The sequence below is a fragment of the Tachyglossus aculeatus genome, chromosome 24, assembly GCF_015852505.1.
Source record: "Tachyglossus aculeatus isolate mTacAcu1 chromosome 24, mTacAcu1.pri, whole genome shotgun sequence".
NCBI lineage: Eukaryota > Metazoa > Chordata > Mammalia > Monotremata > Tachyglossidae > Tachyglossus > Tachyglossus aculeatus.
Window position 1 is genome coordinate 4,840,098 of NC_052089.1, and position 18,708 is coordinate 4,858,805.

The window sequence follows — 18,708 nt, forward strand, 5'->3', positions numbered from 1 at the left end:
GGTTTGGATGGAGAGGAAAGGGCGGGTCTTGTCAATGTTGCGGAGCTGAGACAGGCAGGTTTTGGTGACGGCTTGGATGTGAGGGGTGAATGAGAGAGCGGAGTCGAGGATGACACTAAGGTTGCGGGCTTGTGAGACGGGAAGGATGGTAGTGCCGTCAACAGAGATGGGAAAGTCTGGGAGAGGGCAGGGTTTGGGAGGGAAGACAAGGAGTTCAGTCTTTGACATGTTGAGCTTTAGGTGGCGGGCAGACATCCAGATGGAGATGTCCTGAAGATTGGAGGAGATGCGAGCTTGGAGGGAGGGGGAGAGCGCAGGGACAGAGATGTAGATCTGGGTGTCATCAGCGTTGAGGTGATAGCTGAAGCCGTGGGAGCGAATGAGGTCACCAAGGGAGTGCATGTAGATCGAGAACAGAAGGGGACCAAGCACTGAACCTTGGGGAACCCTCACGGTAAGGGGATGAGAGGGGGAGGAGGAGCCCGCAAAAGTTACTGAGAATGAACGACCGCAGAGGTAAGAGGAGAACCACGAGAGGACGGAGTCTGTGAGGCCAAGGTCAGGTAGAGTGTTGAGGAGAAGGGGGTGGTCCACAGTGTCGAAGGCATCTGAGAGGTCGAGGAGGATTAGGACGGAGCATGAGCCTTTCGATTTGGCAAGCAGGAGGTCATTGGTGACCTTTGAGAGGGCAGTTTCCGTGGAATGTAGGGGACGGAAGCCAGATTGGAGGGGGTCGAGGAGAGAGTTGGTGTTGAGGAATTCTAGGCAGCGCATGTAGACAACTCGTTCAAGGAGTTTGGAAAGAAATGGTAGGAGGGATATGGGGCGATATCTAGTAGGTGAGGTGGGGTCAAGAGAGGGATTTTTTAGGATGGGAGAGACATGGGCATGTTTGAAGGCAGAGGGGAAGGAACCAGTGGAGAGTGAGCGGTTGAAGACGGAAGTTAAGGAGGGGAGAAGGGATGGAGCGAGAGATTTCATGAGATGAGTGGGAATGGGGTCAGAAGCACAGGTGGCCGGAGTAGCACTTGATACGAGGGAGGAGAGCTCCTCCGAGGATACTGCTGGGAAGAATGGGAGAGTAGCAGAGAGTGTTGAGAGCCGGGGAGTTGGAGAAGGCGGGGAAGTGACATTAGGGAGATCGGACCTGATGGATTTAATTTTGTTAATGAAGTAGGAGGCCAGATCGTTGGGGGTGAGGGAATCAATCAATCAATCAATCAGTCGTATTTATTGAGCGCTTACTGTGTGTAGAGCAGTGTACTAAGCGCTTGGGAAGTACAAGTTGGCAACATATAGAGACGGTCCCTACCCAACAGTGGGCTCACAGTCTAGAAGGGGGAGACAGAGAACAAAACCAAACATATTAACAAAATAAAATAAATAGACTAGATATGTACAAGATGGTCCCTACCCAACAGCGGGCTCACAGTCTATCAATAAATAAGTTTATTTATTTATTTATTTAGTGGCTCAATAAAATGCCACTGAATGAATGACGGGGACTGGATCTTCCGACTCGGCCGTCCTGTGCCCCACGTTCTGCACACCGGGGGCACTCAGTAGATACTACCGGCGGTGATGATGATGATGGAGACGTGAAGAGCCAGGGGTCGCCCACCCCCGGCTCCCAGGGCCCCCGTATTTGTTGCTAGACGTGCACCAAACTGGGTGGGGAGGGAGGGCGAGCCGGCCCCCGCCTCGGGCTCATTTCTTCTTCCAGAACTTTTGGTAGCAGTCCAGCTTGAAGTCGTCCAGGACCTCGGGCTTCTCCTCCTCCTTCTTCACGGCCAGCCTGGAGTTCCGCCTCCGCAGCCTGGCCTTCCTCTCCTCCGGGGACAGCGTGTCCATGTTGACGGGCATGGCCAGCAGGTGCCGGGGCTCCCGGTAACGGATGTGGATGGTGGAGCCGTCCTACTGCACTAGAAGCACCAGGTAGAGGCGGGTGTAGGCCGCGCGGTGGACGCTGGTCAGGGCCGCCCGGTTGGAGTTGGCCAGGGCCGGGGAGCCGTGGAGGAGCCTCTTTGCTGTCGGCCGCTGCAGGAAGCTTGTTGCTTGTCTTGGAAGGAGGAAAGGAGGAGGGGGAGGAACCGGGGGCCTGAGAACGGAGTTGAATGTATGGAAGAGCTGGCGCGGGTGATGGGCATGGGTGTCAATAAGGGAGGAGAAATAGTTTTGTCTGGCAGAAGAGAGGGCTGCGTTAAGGCAGGAAAGGATGAACTTGAAGTGAACGAGGTTGACATGGTGCTTAGACTTTCGCCAGCAGCGTTCGGCAGCTCGAGCATAAGAGCGAAGGAGGCGGACAGTGGCAGTGATCCAGTGCTGTGGTTAGTGGTACGAGAGCGGCGAAGGGAAAGGGGAGCGAGTGAGTCTAACTGAGTAGAAAGGGTAGAGTTGAGAGCAGTAATCTGATCATCAAGACTGGGTAGAGAGGAGAGGGCGGCGAGGTGGGGTGTGAGGCGCTCCGATAGATGGATGGGGTCAAGACAGCGGAGATCTCTGTGAGGGAGTAATATGGATTTACAGGGGAAAGGAGTGTGAGTGAGGAGGCAGGTGAGAAGATTCTTATCAGAGAGAGGGATTTCAGAGTTGGTGAGGGAGGACACAGTGCAGCGATAGGAGATGATGAGGTCGAGGGTATGACCAAGTTGGTGAGTGGGTGAGGTGGGGTGGAGCAAGAGGTTGGCAGCGTCGAGGAGAGATAGAAGACGGGCGGCAGAGGAGTCTTCAGGTATATCCATGTGAATGTTGAAGTCTCCGAGGATCAGAGTGGGCATGGAGAAGGAGAGACGGAAGGTGAGGAAGGAGTCAAAGTCGTTAAAGAAGTTGGAGGTGGGGCCGGGAGGGCAGTAGATGACGGCTGCAAGAATCTGGAGGGGGTGGTAGAGGCGAATAATGTGGGCTTCAAAGGAAGGGAAGGAAAGGGGAGGGGGAGGAGGGATAGTGCGAAACACGCTATCCAACCTTGGCTTCACAGACTCCGTCCTCTCCTGGTTCTCGTCTTATCTCTCCGGTCGTTCATTCTCAGACTCTTTTGCAAGCTCCCCCCGCCCCATCCCCTTACTGTAGGGGTTCCTCAAGGTTCAGTTCTTGGTCCCCTTCTGTTCTCGATCTACACTCACTCCCCTGGTGACCTCATTCGCTCCTACAGCTTCAACTACCATCTCTACGTTGATGACACCCAAATCTACATCTCTGCTCCTGCTCTCTCTCCCTCCCTCCAGTCTCGCATCTCCTCCTGCCTTCAGGACATCTCCATTTGGATGTCTGCCCGCCACCTAAAACTCAGCATGTCCAAGACTGAACTCCTTGTCTTCCCTTCCAAACCCTGCCCTCTCCCTGATTTCCCCATCACTGTTGACGGCACTACCATCCTTCCCGTCTCACAAGCCCGCAATTTTGTTGTCATCCTCGACTCCGTTCTCTCGTTCACCCCTCACATCCAAGCCATCACTAAACCCTGCCGGTCTCAGCTCCTCAACATTGCCAAGATCCACCCTTTCATCTCCATCCAAACAGCTACCCTGCTCGTTCAAGCTCTCATCTTATCCCGTCTGGATTACTGTATCAGCCTCCTCTCCGATCTCCCATCCTCCTGTCTGTTCACACTTCCATCCATACTTCACGCAGCTGCCCGGATTGTCTTTGTCCAGAAACGCTCTGGGCATGTTACTCCTCTCTTCAAAAATCTCCAGTGGCCACCAATTGATCTGCGCATCAGGCAGAAACTCCTCACCCTCGGCTTCTGGGCTCTCCATCACCTCGCCCCCTCCTACCTCACCTCCCTTCTCTCCTTCTCCAACCCACCCCGCACCCTCCGCTCCTCTGTCGCTAATCTCCTCACTGTGCCTCGTTCTCGCCTGTCCCGCTGTCGACCCCCGTCCAACGTCGTTCCCCTGGCCTGGAATGCCCTCCCTCTGCCCATCCGCCAAGCTAGCTCTCTTCCTACCTTCAAGGCCTTACTAAGAGCTCACCTCCTCCAGGAGGCCTTCCCAGACTGAGCCCCCTCCTTCCTCCCCCCTCCTCCCCCTCTATATCTTGCCCGCCTTACCTTCTTCCCTTCCCCAAAGCACCTGTATGTGTGTATATATTTTTGTACGTATTTATTACTCTATTTATTTATTTATTTATTTTAATTGCACATATCCATTCTATTTATTTTATTTTGTTAATATGTTTTGTTTTGTTCTCTGTCTCTCCCTTCTAGACTGTGAGCCCACTGTTGAGTAGGGACCATCTCTATATGTTGCCAACTTGTACATCCCAAGCGCTTAATACAGTGCTCTGTACACAGTAAGCGCTCACTAAATACGATTGAATGAATGAACCCCAAACCAAGTGGTCACACCACCACCTGCTTGGCAGTGTGACCAATCCAACCTGTGTGTCTTTGCCCTCCTCGTCCCTGACTCCATCAGTGACCCAGCATGGACCATCCAGCACCACTGTCTCTCCCATCCCTATCCCTGACGCTCCCCAAGTGAACCAGCAGGGACCGTTCAAAACCTCTGACCTTCCTTTATCCATTAATCACTCTGCCTCAGTTTCCTCATTTATAAAATAGGGATTTATACTGTGAGCCCAGTGTGGATCAGAGACTGTGTACAACCAAATTATCTTGTGTCTAAGCCAGCGGTTAGTACAATGTCTGGCAGATAATAAGTGCTTTACAAAGACCACAGTTGTTATTGTTATTATCAGGGAAGTTGGATTTGGCCAGTCTTTGGGGGATTGATCAGCATAGGTGCCGTTCTCATTTCCCTTGCCACTTGACTTTTTTTCATTTTATATTTTCAGTCATTATTATAGTAGTATTTGTTAGGCCTCGACTCTTTCTGTTAGGATGCGGGGATATGCAGAGAAGCAGCGTGGCTCAGTGGAAAGAGCCCGGGCTTTGGAGTCAGAAGTCACGGGTTCAAATCCCGGCTCCGCCAACTGTCAGCTGTGTGACTTTGGACTGTCAACTTCTCTGCGCCTCAGTAACCTCATCTGTAAAATGGGGATTAAAACTGTGAGCCCCCCCTCCCAAGGACAACCTGATCACCTTGTAACCTCCCCAGCGCTTAGAACAGTGCTTTGCATATAGTAAGCGCTTAACAAATACCATCATCATCATTATTATCATTATTACAATATAAGTGATGCAGGGCCAAAAGCGAATGGTCAAATTTCACAAATCCCTGGGTGTAGACAATACAGAACGGAGAAGGAGCTGGAGGAAAGAGGGTTTAATCAGAGAAGGCCTCTTGGCGGAGTTGTGACCCCAATGCTTTGGAGAGGGGGCTAATGACGTTCTGGCATATGTAAAGGAAGGGAGAGGGAGTTCCAGATCAGAGGAAGGACTTGGAAGAGGAGGCGCAGGCCAGATAGGAGAGATGGAGGCCCATGGGGTAAGCCGGCGCTGGAAGAGCAAAGTGCCACCAGGTGGCGATAGAGAGGCTCGGTGTGGGAAAGAAGCATCGCTGCCTTGTGGATAGAGCCTGGGGGTCAGAAGGACCAGATTTCTAATTCAGGCCCTGCTACTTGTCCGCTGAGTGACCTTGGGCAAGTCATTTCACTCTTCTAAGTCTCAGTTACCTCGTCTCTAAAATAAGAATAGTTACAATAAAATCATAGTAATCATAACAGTTTAGTATTGTCGTATTTGTTAAGCACTTACTGTGTGCTTAACACTGCTCTAAGTCCTGGGGTAGATACGGGGTAATCAGATCGGACACAGTCCATGTCCCACTTGGGACTCAGTCTTAATCCCCATTTTATGGATGAGGTAACTGAGCCTCAGAAAAGTGAAGTTACACACCCAAGGTCAGATAGAAGACATGTGGGGGAGCTGGGAATGGAACCCAGGTCCTCGGACTTCCAGGCCCGTGCCTCCCAGAATGACACCAGATGCTGTGAGGGGGTGATTAAGAGGCACAGCTTCACAGAATACTGCCTAGTAGCACTATGGGGCGGTAGAGCAGAGTAAGATCCCAGAACAAGCTTACTGCTGTATAATAATAATAATGGTACATTTTATGTGCTTCCTTTGTGCCAAGCACTGTTGTTAGACCTAGGGCAGATCCAGGTTAATCAGGTTGGACATAGTCCCTGTCCCATATGGGCCTCATAGTCTTAATCCCCATTTTGCAGATGAGGTAATTGAGGTAACTGCCCAAGGTCACACAGCAAGCATGTGGCAGAACTGGGATTAGTACGCAGGACCTTCTAACCCCCAGGCCCGTCCTATCCACTAAGCCACGAAGCCACGCTGGCTTAGTGGAAAGAGCACGGGCTTGGGAGTCAGAGGTCGTGAGTTCTAATTCCAGCTCTGCCACTTGTCTGCTCTGTGACCTTGGGCAAGTCACTTAACTTCTCTGTGCCTCAGTTACCTAGACTGTGAGCCCGTTGTTGGGTAGGGGCCATCTCTATATGTTGCCAACTTGTACTTCCCAAGTGCTTACTACAGTGTGCTACACACAGTGAGCGCTCAATAAATACGATTGAATTAATGAATGAATGTAAAATGGGGATTAAGACCGTGAGCCCCATGTTGGCCAATCCGATTACCTTGTCTCTACCCTAGTGCTTAGAACAGTGCAGCGTGCTTAGAATAGAGAAGCAGCGTGACTCAGTGGAAAGACCACGGGCTTCGGAACCAGAGGTCATGGGTGCAAATCCTGGCTCTGCCAATTGTCAGCTGTGTGACTTTGGGCAAGTCCCTTAACATCTCTGTGCCTCAGTTACCTCATCTGTAAAATGGGGATTAAGGCTGTGAGCCCCCCGTGGGACAACCTGATCATGTGGTAACCTACATAGCGCTTAGAACAGTGCTTCGCACATAGTAAGCGCTTAATAAATGCCATAAAAACAGTGCTTGGCACATAGTAAGTGCTTAGCAATAGAGAAGCAGCGTGGCTCAGTGGAAAGAGCCCGGGCTTTGGAGTCAGAGGTCATGGGTTCAAATCCCTACTCCGCCAATTGTCAGCTGTGTGAATTTGGGCAAGTCTCTTAACTTCTCTGTGCCTCAATTACCTCATCTGTAAAATGGGGATTAAGACTGTGAGCCCCGCCGGGGACAGCCTGATCATCTTGTAACCTCCCAGTGCTTAGGACAGTGCTTTGCACATAGTAAGCGCGTTAAAAAAGGCCCTCATTACTATTATTAAATATCATTATTATTATTATTATCATTATATAATACTATACTGCCACCAAGCACAGCCCCCCTGAACAAGCCCACTGCTGCCACCAGGGTGTGATAGAGAGGTGCAGCCTCCCAGAATAACGATTGGTGCCACCAGGGGGAAGGCTGCTGCTCTCCGACCAAAGAATGTTTCTGGTTCCAGGGGCCAGGGACATCTCTCCAGAGCAGCTGCTCAGTGCTTTTCCTCGGCCTGTTACACCATGGGCACATTCCACACCCAGATTTACCCCACTAAGAAGTGATCTGTATTGCTACCCCACAGGGTGTGTGTGTGTGTGTGTGTGTGTGTGTGTGTGTGTGTGTGTGTGTGTGTGTGTGTGCGTGTGTGTGTGTGTGTGAGAATAATTGGGGAGAAGATGAGTAATGAAGCGGCTGCCACTGTTGGGAGAACAGAGTCTGGGGCTTTGTGCAGGAGGCTAGTTCTGTCTGACTCGATTGGGACTGATAGGAGCCAGGGCCCTTAATTCTATAGACGGGGCAAGCTTCTCCGTGTCTCAGGTCCTTCTCCACGGTCACTGCAAAGTCTCAGTCCCCAGAGAAAGGACATTTCAGGGCATCACACAGAAGCTTGAGTGATCTAATGTCAGGAGGAGGACAGGGTGTCTATCAGAATCTCTATTATATTTTTCTCTGAGAAGCAAAGTCTGCAGACTCCTACCTGAATTCAAGGAAGCAGGGGTGTGGGCAGGGAGCACAAAGAGCAGGTATTGTACTAGAAATTGCACTCTATCCACTGTGCCGTTCTGCTCCTTCAATCGATCAGTTGGGTCGATGGAGCTGTTGCTGTGTGCAGAGCACTGTACTACGCGCTTGGGAGAATACAGTATGACAGACACATTCCCTCCCCACAATAAGATGAATATTAACGATAATGTTGGTATTTGTTAAGTGCTTACTATGTGCCAAGCACTGTTCTAGGCACTGGCACTGTTCTAAGCGCTTACCGTATCGGGGGGACTGGAGTTCCTGGAGCAACAGAACTGGGGGTGCAGATGGGAGGACAAAGGAGGTTTTCTTTTCTAGAAATGGAATTCTATACAGTGTGTAGTTCTGTCCCTTTAGTGTGTGGAGAACAAGCCCCTTGTAGGGATGTGAGGAAGGGATAGGTAAGTGTTTGTAGTGTAGAGTGTGGCAGTCATAGTAGCTGCCGATCCACTTAACCATGTTGGGCCGGGAGAGGGCTGGGAGAGTGGGCAAAAGTTTGGCAAAACTAGGTTGTCTGAGCTTCCCCCCGCCGCCTTTTCCTGCTTCCCCGATTCCCCTTTCCACACCCAACTTTGAGCACTGGTTTTCCTTTCAACAGATGTGGTCCCGGTCAGACGTGTAGGATCACCAGTTCAGGTGTCTCAAGACCAGGGTTCAGAACTCGACATGTCCACGGGCAGGAACCAGAGGAGAAGCTCCAGTGCCACTTCACTCCGATGAGACCGAGGTTCTTCTGCCCATCCCCAGAGGAGGGCTGAGTGAGTCCTGAGGTCCCCCTTCCTGAAAAAGCATGTCCAGTCTGCTCAAAGCCCTCCATTCATCTAGTTACTACTCATTGTAGAAAAACTGCTCAATGCATCTCTCCAGCCTTGAGGCACATCTTTCTAATGTGGACAGATACCATTGCCCAGACATGCCCTACTGTCAAGATGGGGTCTTGGGTGGCACAGTCCTCCAAAAGAGGGGTGGTGGCCGTACTGGTGCTGGTGCTAGTGCTGGTGGTGGTGGGGTGTGTGTGTCTGTGTGTGTGTCTCTGTGTGTGTGTGTGTGTGTGTGTGTGTGTGTGTGTGTGTGTGTGCGTGTGCGTGCTTGGATGTGTATGGATGGATGAATATATGACAGGCTAGTGATTATTTGGTTCAACCCACACGTCATTCATCCATTCAATCGTATTTATAACAATAGTAATACTACTGTTATTTGTTAAGTGCTTACTATGTGCCAAGCACTGTTCTAAGCAAGGGGCAGATACATGGTCATCAGAATGTCCCACCAGGGGCTCACAGTCTCAATCTCCATTTTCCAGGTGAGGTAACCGAGGCACAGAGACGTAAAGTGGCTTGACCTAAGTTAAGGTCACACAGCTTACAAGTGGCAGAACCAGGATTAGAACCCAAGTCCTCTGACAACCAAGCTCGTGCTCTTTCTACTAAGCCATAGAGCGCTTACTGTGAGGAAAGCACTGTACTAAGCGCTTGGGAAAGTACAGTACAGTAAAAAAGATAGACAGTCCCTGCCCACAACTAGCTCCCAGTATAGATGGGAAGAGAGGTATTAATCCAAGTAAAAAGGCATCAGGACATCAATACAAGTTAGCAGGCATCAATTTAAAAAATACAATTACAGATCATCATCATCATCATCATCATCAATCCTATTTATTGAGCGCTTACTATGTGCAGACCACTGTACTAAGCGTTTGGGAAGTACAAATTGGCAACATATAGAGACAGTCCCTACCCAACAGTGGGCTCACAGTCTAAAAGGGGGAGACAGAGAACAAAACCAAACATACTAACAAAATAAAATAAATAGAATAGATATGTACAAATAAAATAAATAAATAAATAAATAGAGTAAAAAAAATATGTACAAACATATATACATATATACAGGTGCTGTGGGGAAGGGAAGGAGGTATACATTCAGTCAGTCGTATTTATTGAGCATGTACTGTATGCAGAGCACTGTACTGAGCGCTACATGTTGCCGACTTCTACTTCCCAAGCGCTTAGTACAGTACTCTGCGCACAGTAAGCATTCGATAATTACGATTGAATTAATTAATGAATGACCAGGGCCCAGAAGCGGGGTGACCAAGGCAGGGAGACACATGTGACCACAGCTGGGAGACAGAGGGGGGTCAGGGCCGAGATGCGCGGGGAGGGCGCGAGGGCCGAGATGCAGGGGGGGACCAGGTCCCGGAGGCAGAGGAGGACCAGTGCCGAGATTCGGGCGGGACCAGGGCCAGAAGACAGAGGGGGACAAGGGCGGGAGGCAGAGAGGGACCAGGGCCGGAGGCAGAGGGTTACCGGGGCCGGGAGAAAGGCGGACCAGGGCAGGGAAGAAGAGGGGTACCTGGGCCGCGGGATGGGGGACCAGGGCCGGGAGGCAGAGGGGAACCTGGGCTGGGAGGCAGAGGGGACCCAGGGCCAGGACGGAGAGAGACCCAAGGTCCTGGAGGTAGGAGACCACGGCTGGGATGCACTGAGGGACCAGTGCCAGGAGATAGAGGGGGACCAGGGCCAGGAGGCATAGGGGTTCCTGGGCCGAGAGACATTGCAGACAAAGGCAGGGAGTCAGGTGGGTACTTAGGCCGGGAGAAGGGGGACCATGGCCGGGAGGCAGAGGGGGATCAGGGCCGGGAGGCTGAGGGGGACCAGGGCCAGGAGGCAGAGAGTTACTTAGGCCAGAAGACAGGGGGAGCAGGCCCGGGAGGCAGAGGGTTATCTAGGCCAGAAGACAGGTGGACCAGGGCCGGGAGACTGTGGAACCTAGGCCGAGACATAGAGGTTCCTGGGGCCAGGATGGAAAGAGAGGCCTGGGCCGGGATGGAGAGAGGGGCTAGGGCTTGGAGGTAGAGGAAGACCAGGGCCTGGAAGTAGTGGGGACCCTTGGCCAGGATGGAGAGAAACCCAATGGCCTAGAGGTAGAGAGAGACCATGGCTGGATGACTCAAAGGGACCAGGGCCGGGAGGCAGAGGGGGACCAAGGCCAGGTGGCAGAGGGGTACCTGGGCTGGGAGATGGGGGACCAGGGTTGGGAAGCAGAGGGGACCAGGGCTGGGAGGCAGAGGGGCTCCATGGCCCGGAAACGTGGACCAGGGCCGGGAAGCAGAGGGGGACCAGGGCCAGGAGGCAAAGGGGTACCTGGGCCCAGAGGCAAAGGAGGACCAGGGCCAGGAAGATGGGGGGACTAGGTCAGGGAGTCAGAAGGGGACCAGGGCCGAGAGACAAAGGGGGACCAGGGCCAGGAGAGAGAGGGGGACCACTGCCGGTAGACAGGGGTACCAGGGTCGGGAGACAGAGGGATACCTGGGCCGGGAGACGGGGCTGAGGTCCGAGAAGCGATGGGGGCACGGTCAGGGAGTCAGAGGGGGGTAAGGTCCAGGAGAAAGTGGGGGACCAGGGCCGGTAGACAATGGGACCAGGGCCCGGAGACAGAGGGATACCTGGGCTGGGAGACAGGGGAACCAGGGCCGAGAGTCAGAGGGGTACCTGTGCCCGGAGACAGTGGGACTAGGGTTGAGAAGCAGAGGGGAACGAGGGCCGAGAGGCTGGGGGCAACCAGGTCAGAAAGGCAGAGGCAGACCATGGTCGGGAAGCAGAGGGGGGCCAGGGCCAGGAGGCAGAGGGGGACAAGGGACGTGTGGCAGGGGGTTACCAAGGCAGGTAGGCAGAGGGGGACCAGGGCTGGGAGGCAGAGGGGGACCATGTTGGAGAGGCACAGGGGAACCATGGCCAGGAGTTAGTAGGGTACCTGGACCAGGAGACTGGGAGAACAGGGCCCAGAGGTTGAGGGGACGCAGGGCCGGGAGGCAGAGGGGTTCCCCTGCAGGGGAGCACTGGGGGACCAGGGCCAGAAGACAGAGGGGTACCTGGGCCGGGATACGGGGGAACAGGGCCTGGAGGAAGAGGGGGACCAAGGCCAGGGGGAGAGCGGTACCTGGGCCAGAAGGCAAAGAGGGACCAGGGCCGAGAAGCGGGGACCGGGGCCGGCAGGCAGAGGGGTTTCTCTGCCTCCCTGCCCTTGTCCTCCTGCTTCTTGGAACTAAAGGGAAACTAGGGCTGGCATGCTCAGGGGTGGGGAAGCAGCGTGGCTCGGTGGAAAGAGCACAGACTTTGGAGTAAGAGGTCAGGGGTTCATATCCCGGCTCTGCCAATTGTCAGCTGTGTGACTTTGGGCAAGCCACTTAACTTCTCTGTGCCTCAGTTCCCTCATCTGTAAAAGGGGGATTAAGACTGTGAGCCCCCGTGGGACAACCTGATCACCTTGTAACCGCCGCAGCGCTTAGAACAGTGCTTTGGACATAGTAAGCGCTTAATAAATGCCATTATTATTACTATTATTATTATTATCAGGGGGACGAGGGACGGGAGGCAGAGGAGGACAAGGGCTGGGTGGCAGGGGGGACCAGGGCTAAGAGGAGGGGGGGACCACGGCAGGGAGGTAGAGAGGGACGCGGGCAGGGAGGCAGGAGGTGACCTGGGGTGGGAGGTAGAGGGGGACCAGGGCTGGGAGGCAGGGGGTGACCAGGGCTGGGAGGCAGAACGGGACCAGGACCAGGAGGCAGAGGAGTACCAGGGATGTTAGACAGGGGGATCAGGGCCGGGACGCAGGGGGTGACCAGGGCCGGGAGGCAGAGTGGTACCCGGGCTGGTAGATGGGGGACCATGGCTGGGAGGCAGAGTGGGATCAGGCCTGGGAGGCAGAGGGGGATCAGGACCAGGAGGCGGAGGAGGACGGGGTCGGGAGGGAAAGGGAACAAGGGCTGAGAAGCGGGGGTGACAAGGGCAGGGAAGCAAAATGGGACCCGGGCTGGGAAACAAGGTGGGACCAGGGATGGTAGACAGGGGGACCAGGACCGAGAGGCAGAGGGGTATCTGGGCTGGGAGACAGGGTAAAAAGGGACGGGCGACAATGGGATTCCTCTGCCTCCCTGCCCTTGTCCCCCACGCTTCTCGGAACTAAAGGGGAAATAGGACTGGCAGGAACAGGGGAACCAGGGATGGGAGGCAGAGGCAGAGGTGGACCCGGGCTGGGATTTAGAAGGTACCTGGTACAGGAGACAGGGGGTCCAGGGACGGGAGTCAGAGGGGGACCGGGACCGGGACGCAGTCGGGGACCAGGGCCAAGAGGCAGAAGGGTACCTTGGCCACGAGATAGGGGACAAGAGCTGAGAGGAAGAGGGGGACCAGGAAGCAGAGGCGTACCTGGACCCGGAGGCAAAGGGGTACCAGGGCCGAGAAGTGGGGAAGGACAAGGTCAGGGAGGCAGAGGGTGACCATGGACGGGAGATAGAGAGGGATCAGGGCCGGTAGACAGGGGGAGCAGTGTTAGGAGGCAGAGGGGTACCTGTACTGGGAGACGGTGGGACTAGGGCAGAGAAGAAGAGGGGAACCAGGGCCAAAAGGCGGGGGGCAACCAGGTTAGTGAGGTAGAGGCCGGCCAGGGCCGGGAAGCATGGGGGGCCAGTGCGGTAAGGCAGGTGGGTACCTGGGCCAGGGGACCAGGGGAACAGGGCCGGGAGGTTGAGGGGACACAGGACCGGGAGGCAGAGGGGGACCCCGACAGGGTGGAAGTGGGGGATGAGGGCCAGGAGGCACAGGGGACCCTGAGCCGGGAGACAGGGGGACTGGGGCCTGGAGGCAGAGGGGCATCAGGGTCGGGAGGTAGAATTGGACCAGGGTGGGGTGTCAGAGGGGATCAGGGATGGGACGTAGAGTGGTACATGGGCCGGGAGACAGGGGAACCTGGACCAGGAGAGAGGGGGACCAGGGCTGGGACGCAGAGGGGTAACTGAGCCAAGAGATTGGGGACCAGTGTCGGGAGGCAGAGGGTGACCGGGGCCAGGAGCCAGAGGCGTATCTGGACCAGGAGGTACAGAGGGACCAGGGCCGAGACGGTGGGGGAACCAGGGCCGGTAGCTAGAGGGGGACCTGGATCGGTAGTCAGGAGGACCAGGTCTGAGAAGCAGAGGGAGACCATGGCCAAGAGGCAGGGAGTGACTAGGTCCGGGAGGCAGGGGGGTACCTGGACTAGGAGGCTAAGGGGGACCAGAGCGGAGAAAGGGGGGGCCAAGGCCAGGGCGGCAGAGGGGGACCAGGGCCGGGAGGCCGAAAGGAACCAGGGCCTGAAGGCAGAGAAGGAGCAAGGCTAGGAAGCTGAGGGGTACCTAGGCCGGGAAACAGGGGGACCAGGGTGGGTAGGCAGTGGGGTCCAATGCTAAGAGGCTGTCGGATACCTAGGCCAGAAGACGGGGGACCAGGGCCAGGAGGTAGAAGCAGTCCAGGATGGGGAGGCAGAAGGTTACCTGGGCTGGGAGGTAGAGGTGAACCTGGGCCGAAAGACAGGGGAACCAGGGCCGAGAGGCAGAGGAGGACCAGGGTAGCAGAGAGGGGGACCAGGGCTGAGACGCAGAGGGGGACCAGTGCCGGGAGGCAGAGGGGTACCTAGGCCTGGAGACAGGGGTACCATGTCCAGGAGGTAGAGGGTACAGAGGGTCGGGACAGAGACTCACCCAAGGGCCTGGAGGGTGAAGGAAACCAAGGCCAGGAAGCCATGGGGGACCAGGGCCTGGAAGCACAGACGGGCCAGGGCCAGGAAGCAGAAGGTTACCTGGTCTGGGAGGCATAGGGGGACCAGGTTCGAGGAGCCGGGGGACAATGGCAGGGAGGCAGAGGGGGACCAGACCCGGGAGGCCGAGGAAGACCAGGTCAGGTAGGTAGAAGGGGACCAGGTACAGGAGGCAGAAGGGTTTCTCGGCCGGGAGGCAAAGGGGGACCAGGGCCGAGAGGCGGTGGGGAACGAGGACAGGGAGGCAGAGGGGGACCAGGGCCGGGAGATGGAGACCAGGGCTGAGAAGCAGAAGGGGACCTGTGCCGAGAGGCAGGGGGTGACGAGGTCAGAGAGGTCGAGGCAGACCAGAGCCGCGAGGCAGTGGGATACCTGGGCCGGGAGACAGAGGACCTGGGCCGGGAGGCAGAGGGGTAACTGGGCCGAGAGACTGGGGTCCAGGGACGGGAGGCATAGGGTGACCAAGGCCAGGAGGCAGAGGCGTACCTGGGCTGGGAAAAAGAGAGGTACCAGGGCCGAAATGTTGCGGGGACCAGGGCCCGAGGCAGACGGGGACCAGGGCCGGGAGACAGGGAGACCAGGGTCAAAAGGTAGAGGAGAACCAGGCCAAGATGCAGGGGGCGACCAGGGCAGTGAGGCAGAGGAGTACCAGGGCTTGGAGGAAGAAGGGGACCAGGGTGGGGAGACAGAGGGGGACCTGGGCAGGTAGTCAGAAGGGAAGCAGGTCCAGGAAACAGAGGGATACCTGGGCCAGGAGATGGGCGACCAGGGCCGGGAGGCAGGGAGACCAGGGCCGGTAGGCAGAGGGGGACCAGGGCCAGGAGTCAGAGGGGTACCTGGGCAGGGAGGCAAAGGGGAACCAGGGCGAGGAAGCTGGGGCGACAAGGGCTGGGAGGCAGAGGGTGGCTAGGGCCTGGAGGCAGAGAGGGACGAGGGCTAGTAGGCAGAAGGCTTCCTCTACTGGGAAATCAATCAATCAATCAATCATATTTATTGAGCGCTTACTATGTGCAGAGCACTGTACTAAGCGCCTGGGAAGTACAAATTGGCAACATATAGAGACAGTCCCTACCCAACAGTGGGCTCACAGTCTAAAAGGGGGAGACAGAGAACAAAACCAAACATACTAACAAAATAAAATAAATAGAATAGATATGTACAAGTAAAATAAATAAATAAATAAATAAATAAATAAATAGAGTAATAAATATGTACAAACATATATACATATATATAGGTGCTGTGGTGAAGGGAAGGACGTAAGATGGGGGGATGGAGAGGGGGACGAAGGGGAGAGGAAGGAAGGGGCTCAGTCTGGGAAGGCCTCCTGGAGGAGGTGAGCTCTCAGCAGCGCCTTGAAGGGAGGAAGAGAGCTAGCTTGGCGGATGGGCAGAGGGAGGGCATTCCAGGCCCGGGGGATGATGTGGGCCAGGGGTCGATGGCGGGACAGGCGAGAAAGAGGTACGGTGAGGAGAGAAGGAGAGAAGGGAGGTGAGGTAGGAGGGGGCGAGGTGATGGACAGCCTTGAAGCCCAGGGTGAGGAGTTTCTGCCTGATGCGCAGATTGATTGGTAGCCACTGGAGATTTTTGAGGAGGGGAGTAATATGCCCAGAGCGTTTCTGGACAAAGATAATCCGGGCAGCAGCATGAAGTATGGATTGAAGTGGAGAGAGACACGAGGATGGGAGATCAGGGAGGCCGGGAGGTAGCGTGGACCCGGGGCCGGTACAGAGAGAGGGACCAGGGCCTGGAGGTTGAGGGAGACCAGGGCCGGGAAGCACAGAGGGACAAGGGCTTGGAGGCAGAAGGGGACTAGGGACAGGAGGCAGAGGGAGACCTAGGCCGGGAGACATGGAGATCAGGACCGGGATGTAGAGGGGACCACAGCCGGAACGGAGAGAGGGACCAGGGCCTGGAGGTCGTGGGAGACCAGGGCCAGGGAGGCACAGATGGTCCCGGGTCGGGAGGCAGACGGGGATCAGGGCCGGGAGGCAGAGTGGGACCAGGGCCAGGAAGCAGAAGTGTACCTAGGCAGGGATACAGGAGGATCAGGGCTGAGAAGTAGAGGGGGGCCAGGGCTTGGAGGCAGATGGGGACCAGGGCAGGTAGGCAGAGGGGGACTAGGTCCAGGAGGCAGAGGCGTACCTGGGTCTGGAGTTGAGGGTCAAGGGCCAGGAGGCAGGGCAAGGGCCAGGGGGACCAGGACCAGTAGCCAGAGGGGTACCTGGGCCGAGAGAAGAAAGGGGACCAGAGTCGAAAAGTGGGAGAGGGGCAGTGCCGGGTGGCCGAGGGGGACCAGGTCCGAGTGGCCGAGGTAGACCAGGGCCAGGAGGCAGATGGGTACCAGGGCAGGTAGACGGAGGGCGACCAGGGCCAGAATGCAGAGGGGTACCTGGACTTGAAGGCAGGGGGACCAGGGCAGGGAGGCAGAGGGGAACAAGGGACGGGAGGCACTGAGGGACCAGATCCGGGAGGCAGAGGGGGATCAGGGCAGCATTGTAAGGAGGGACCAGGGCCAGGAGGCAGAGGGGTACCTGGGCTGGGAGGCAAAGGGAGACCAGGGCCGAGAAGCGTGGGGGACGAGGGCAAGGAGGCAGCGTGGGACCAGGGCCAGGAGGCAGATGGGGACCAGGGCAGGTAGGCAGAGGGGGACCAGGACCAGGAGGCAGAGTGGTACTTGGGCCGGGAGGGGGGAGGCCAGGGACAGGAGACAGAGGGGTACCTGGACAGGGAGGCAGAGGGAGAAATGCAGCGCGGCAGAGGGGTCCCTGGGCTGCGAGACAGGAGGACCAGTGCCTAGAGGCAGAGGGGGACGAGGGCCGAGAGGTGATGCGAGGCAAAGACCAGGAAGCAGAGGGGTGCCGGGAGACAAGGGGAAGACGGCCAGGAAGCAGAGGGGGACCAGGACCGGGAGACGGGCAGCAGGGCCGGGTTCTATATGGGACCCAGGGCCGGGACGTAGAGGGGGACCTGGGCCTTGGGGCAGAGGGGGACGAGGGCCTGGAAGCACAGTGGGAGCCGGGCAGGTTTTCCGAGGGGGACCAGGGCCAGAGAGCAGAGGGGTACCTGGGCCGGGATACAGGGGGACCAGGTCATGGAGGCAGAGGGGTACCCGGGCTGGGAGAGAGAGGGGTAACTGGTTCGAGAGACAGGGGAGCAGGGCCGGGAGGCAAAGGGTGACCAGGACCAGGAGGCCGAGGCGTACCTGGCCAGGGAGGTAGAGAGGGACCAGGGCCGAGAGGCAGAGGGGGACCAGGGCCTGGAGGCATAGGGGGACCAGGACAGAAGGGAACCAGTGCCAGAAGGGAGAGGGGTTCCTGGGCCGGGTGACAGGAGGACCTGGTCTGGGAGGCAAAAGGGAACCACGGCCGAGAAGCAGGGCGGGACCAGGACAGGACCAGGGTCCTGGGGGACCAGGGACGGGAGGTAGAAGGTGACCAGGGTGGGAAGGCAGAGGGGGACCAGGGTCGGGAGGTAGTCGGGTACCTGGGCCGGGAAACAGGTGGTCCAGGGCTGGGAGGTAGAGAGGACCAAGGGCCGGGATGGAGAGAGATCCAAGGGCCCGGAAGTAGAAGGAGACCAAATCCGGGATGCACAGAAGGACCAGGGACGGGAGGCAGAGAGGTACCCGGGTCGGGAGACGGAGACAATGGCTAGGAGGCAGAGGGGTACCAGGCCAGAAGACAGGCAGCAGGGCCGGGTTGTATATGGTACCAAGGGCTTGGACAGAGGGAGGAGTAGGGTCCTGGAGGCAGAGGAGCACCAGGGACTGGAACCATAGGGTGACCGGGGCCAAAATGCAGGGGGACAAGGGCAGGGAGACAGAGGGGGACAAGGGCCAGGATGCCGAGGGAGACCAAGGCCGGGAGGCCGAGGTAGACCAGGGCCTGGAGGCAGAGAGAGACCAGGACTTGGAGGCAGAGGGGTACCTGGACCAGGAAACAGGGGGACCAGGGCCGGAAGGTAGGCGTGACCCAAGGCTGGGACAGAGAGAGAGACCAGGGCATGGAGGTTGAGGGAGACCAGGGCGGGGAGGCACAGAGGGACCAGGGCTGGGAGCCAGACGGGGATCAGGGCGGGGAGGCAGAGTGGGACCAGGTTCAGGAGGCAGACGTGTACCTATGCCGGGAAACAGGGGGAACAGGGCTAGGAGGCAGAGGGGCACCAGGGCCTGGAACCATCGGGGGAACGGGGCCAAAAGGCAGGGGGATACCTGGACCAGGAGGCAGAGGGTGAACCGG

At 56.8% G+C, this 18,708-nt stretch overlaps 1 pseudogene; it reads right to left on the reverse strand.

The window, feature by feature from the left end:
- Nucleotides 1-1,707: 1,707 nt before the first annotated feature.
- LOC119945105 overlaps nucleotides 1,708-18,708 on the reverse strand; it is a 29,476-nt pseudogene continuing 12,475 nt past the window's right edge.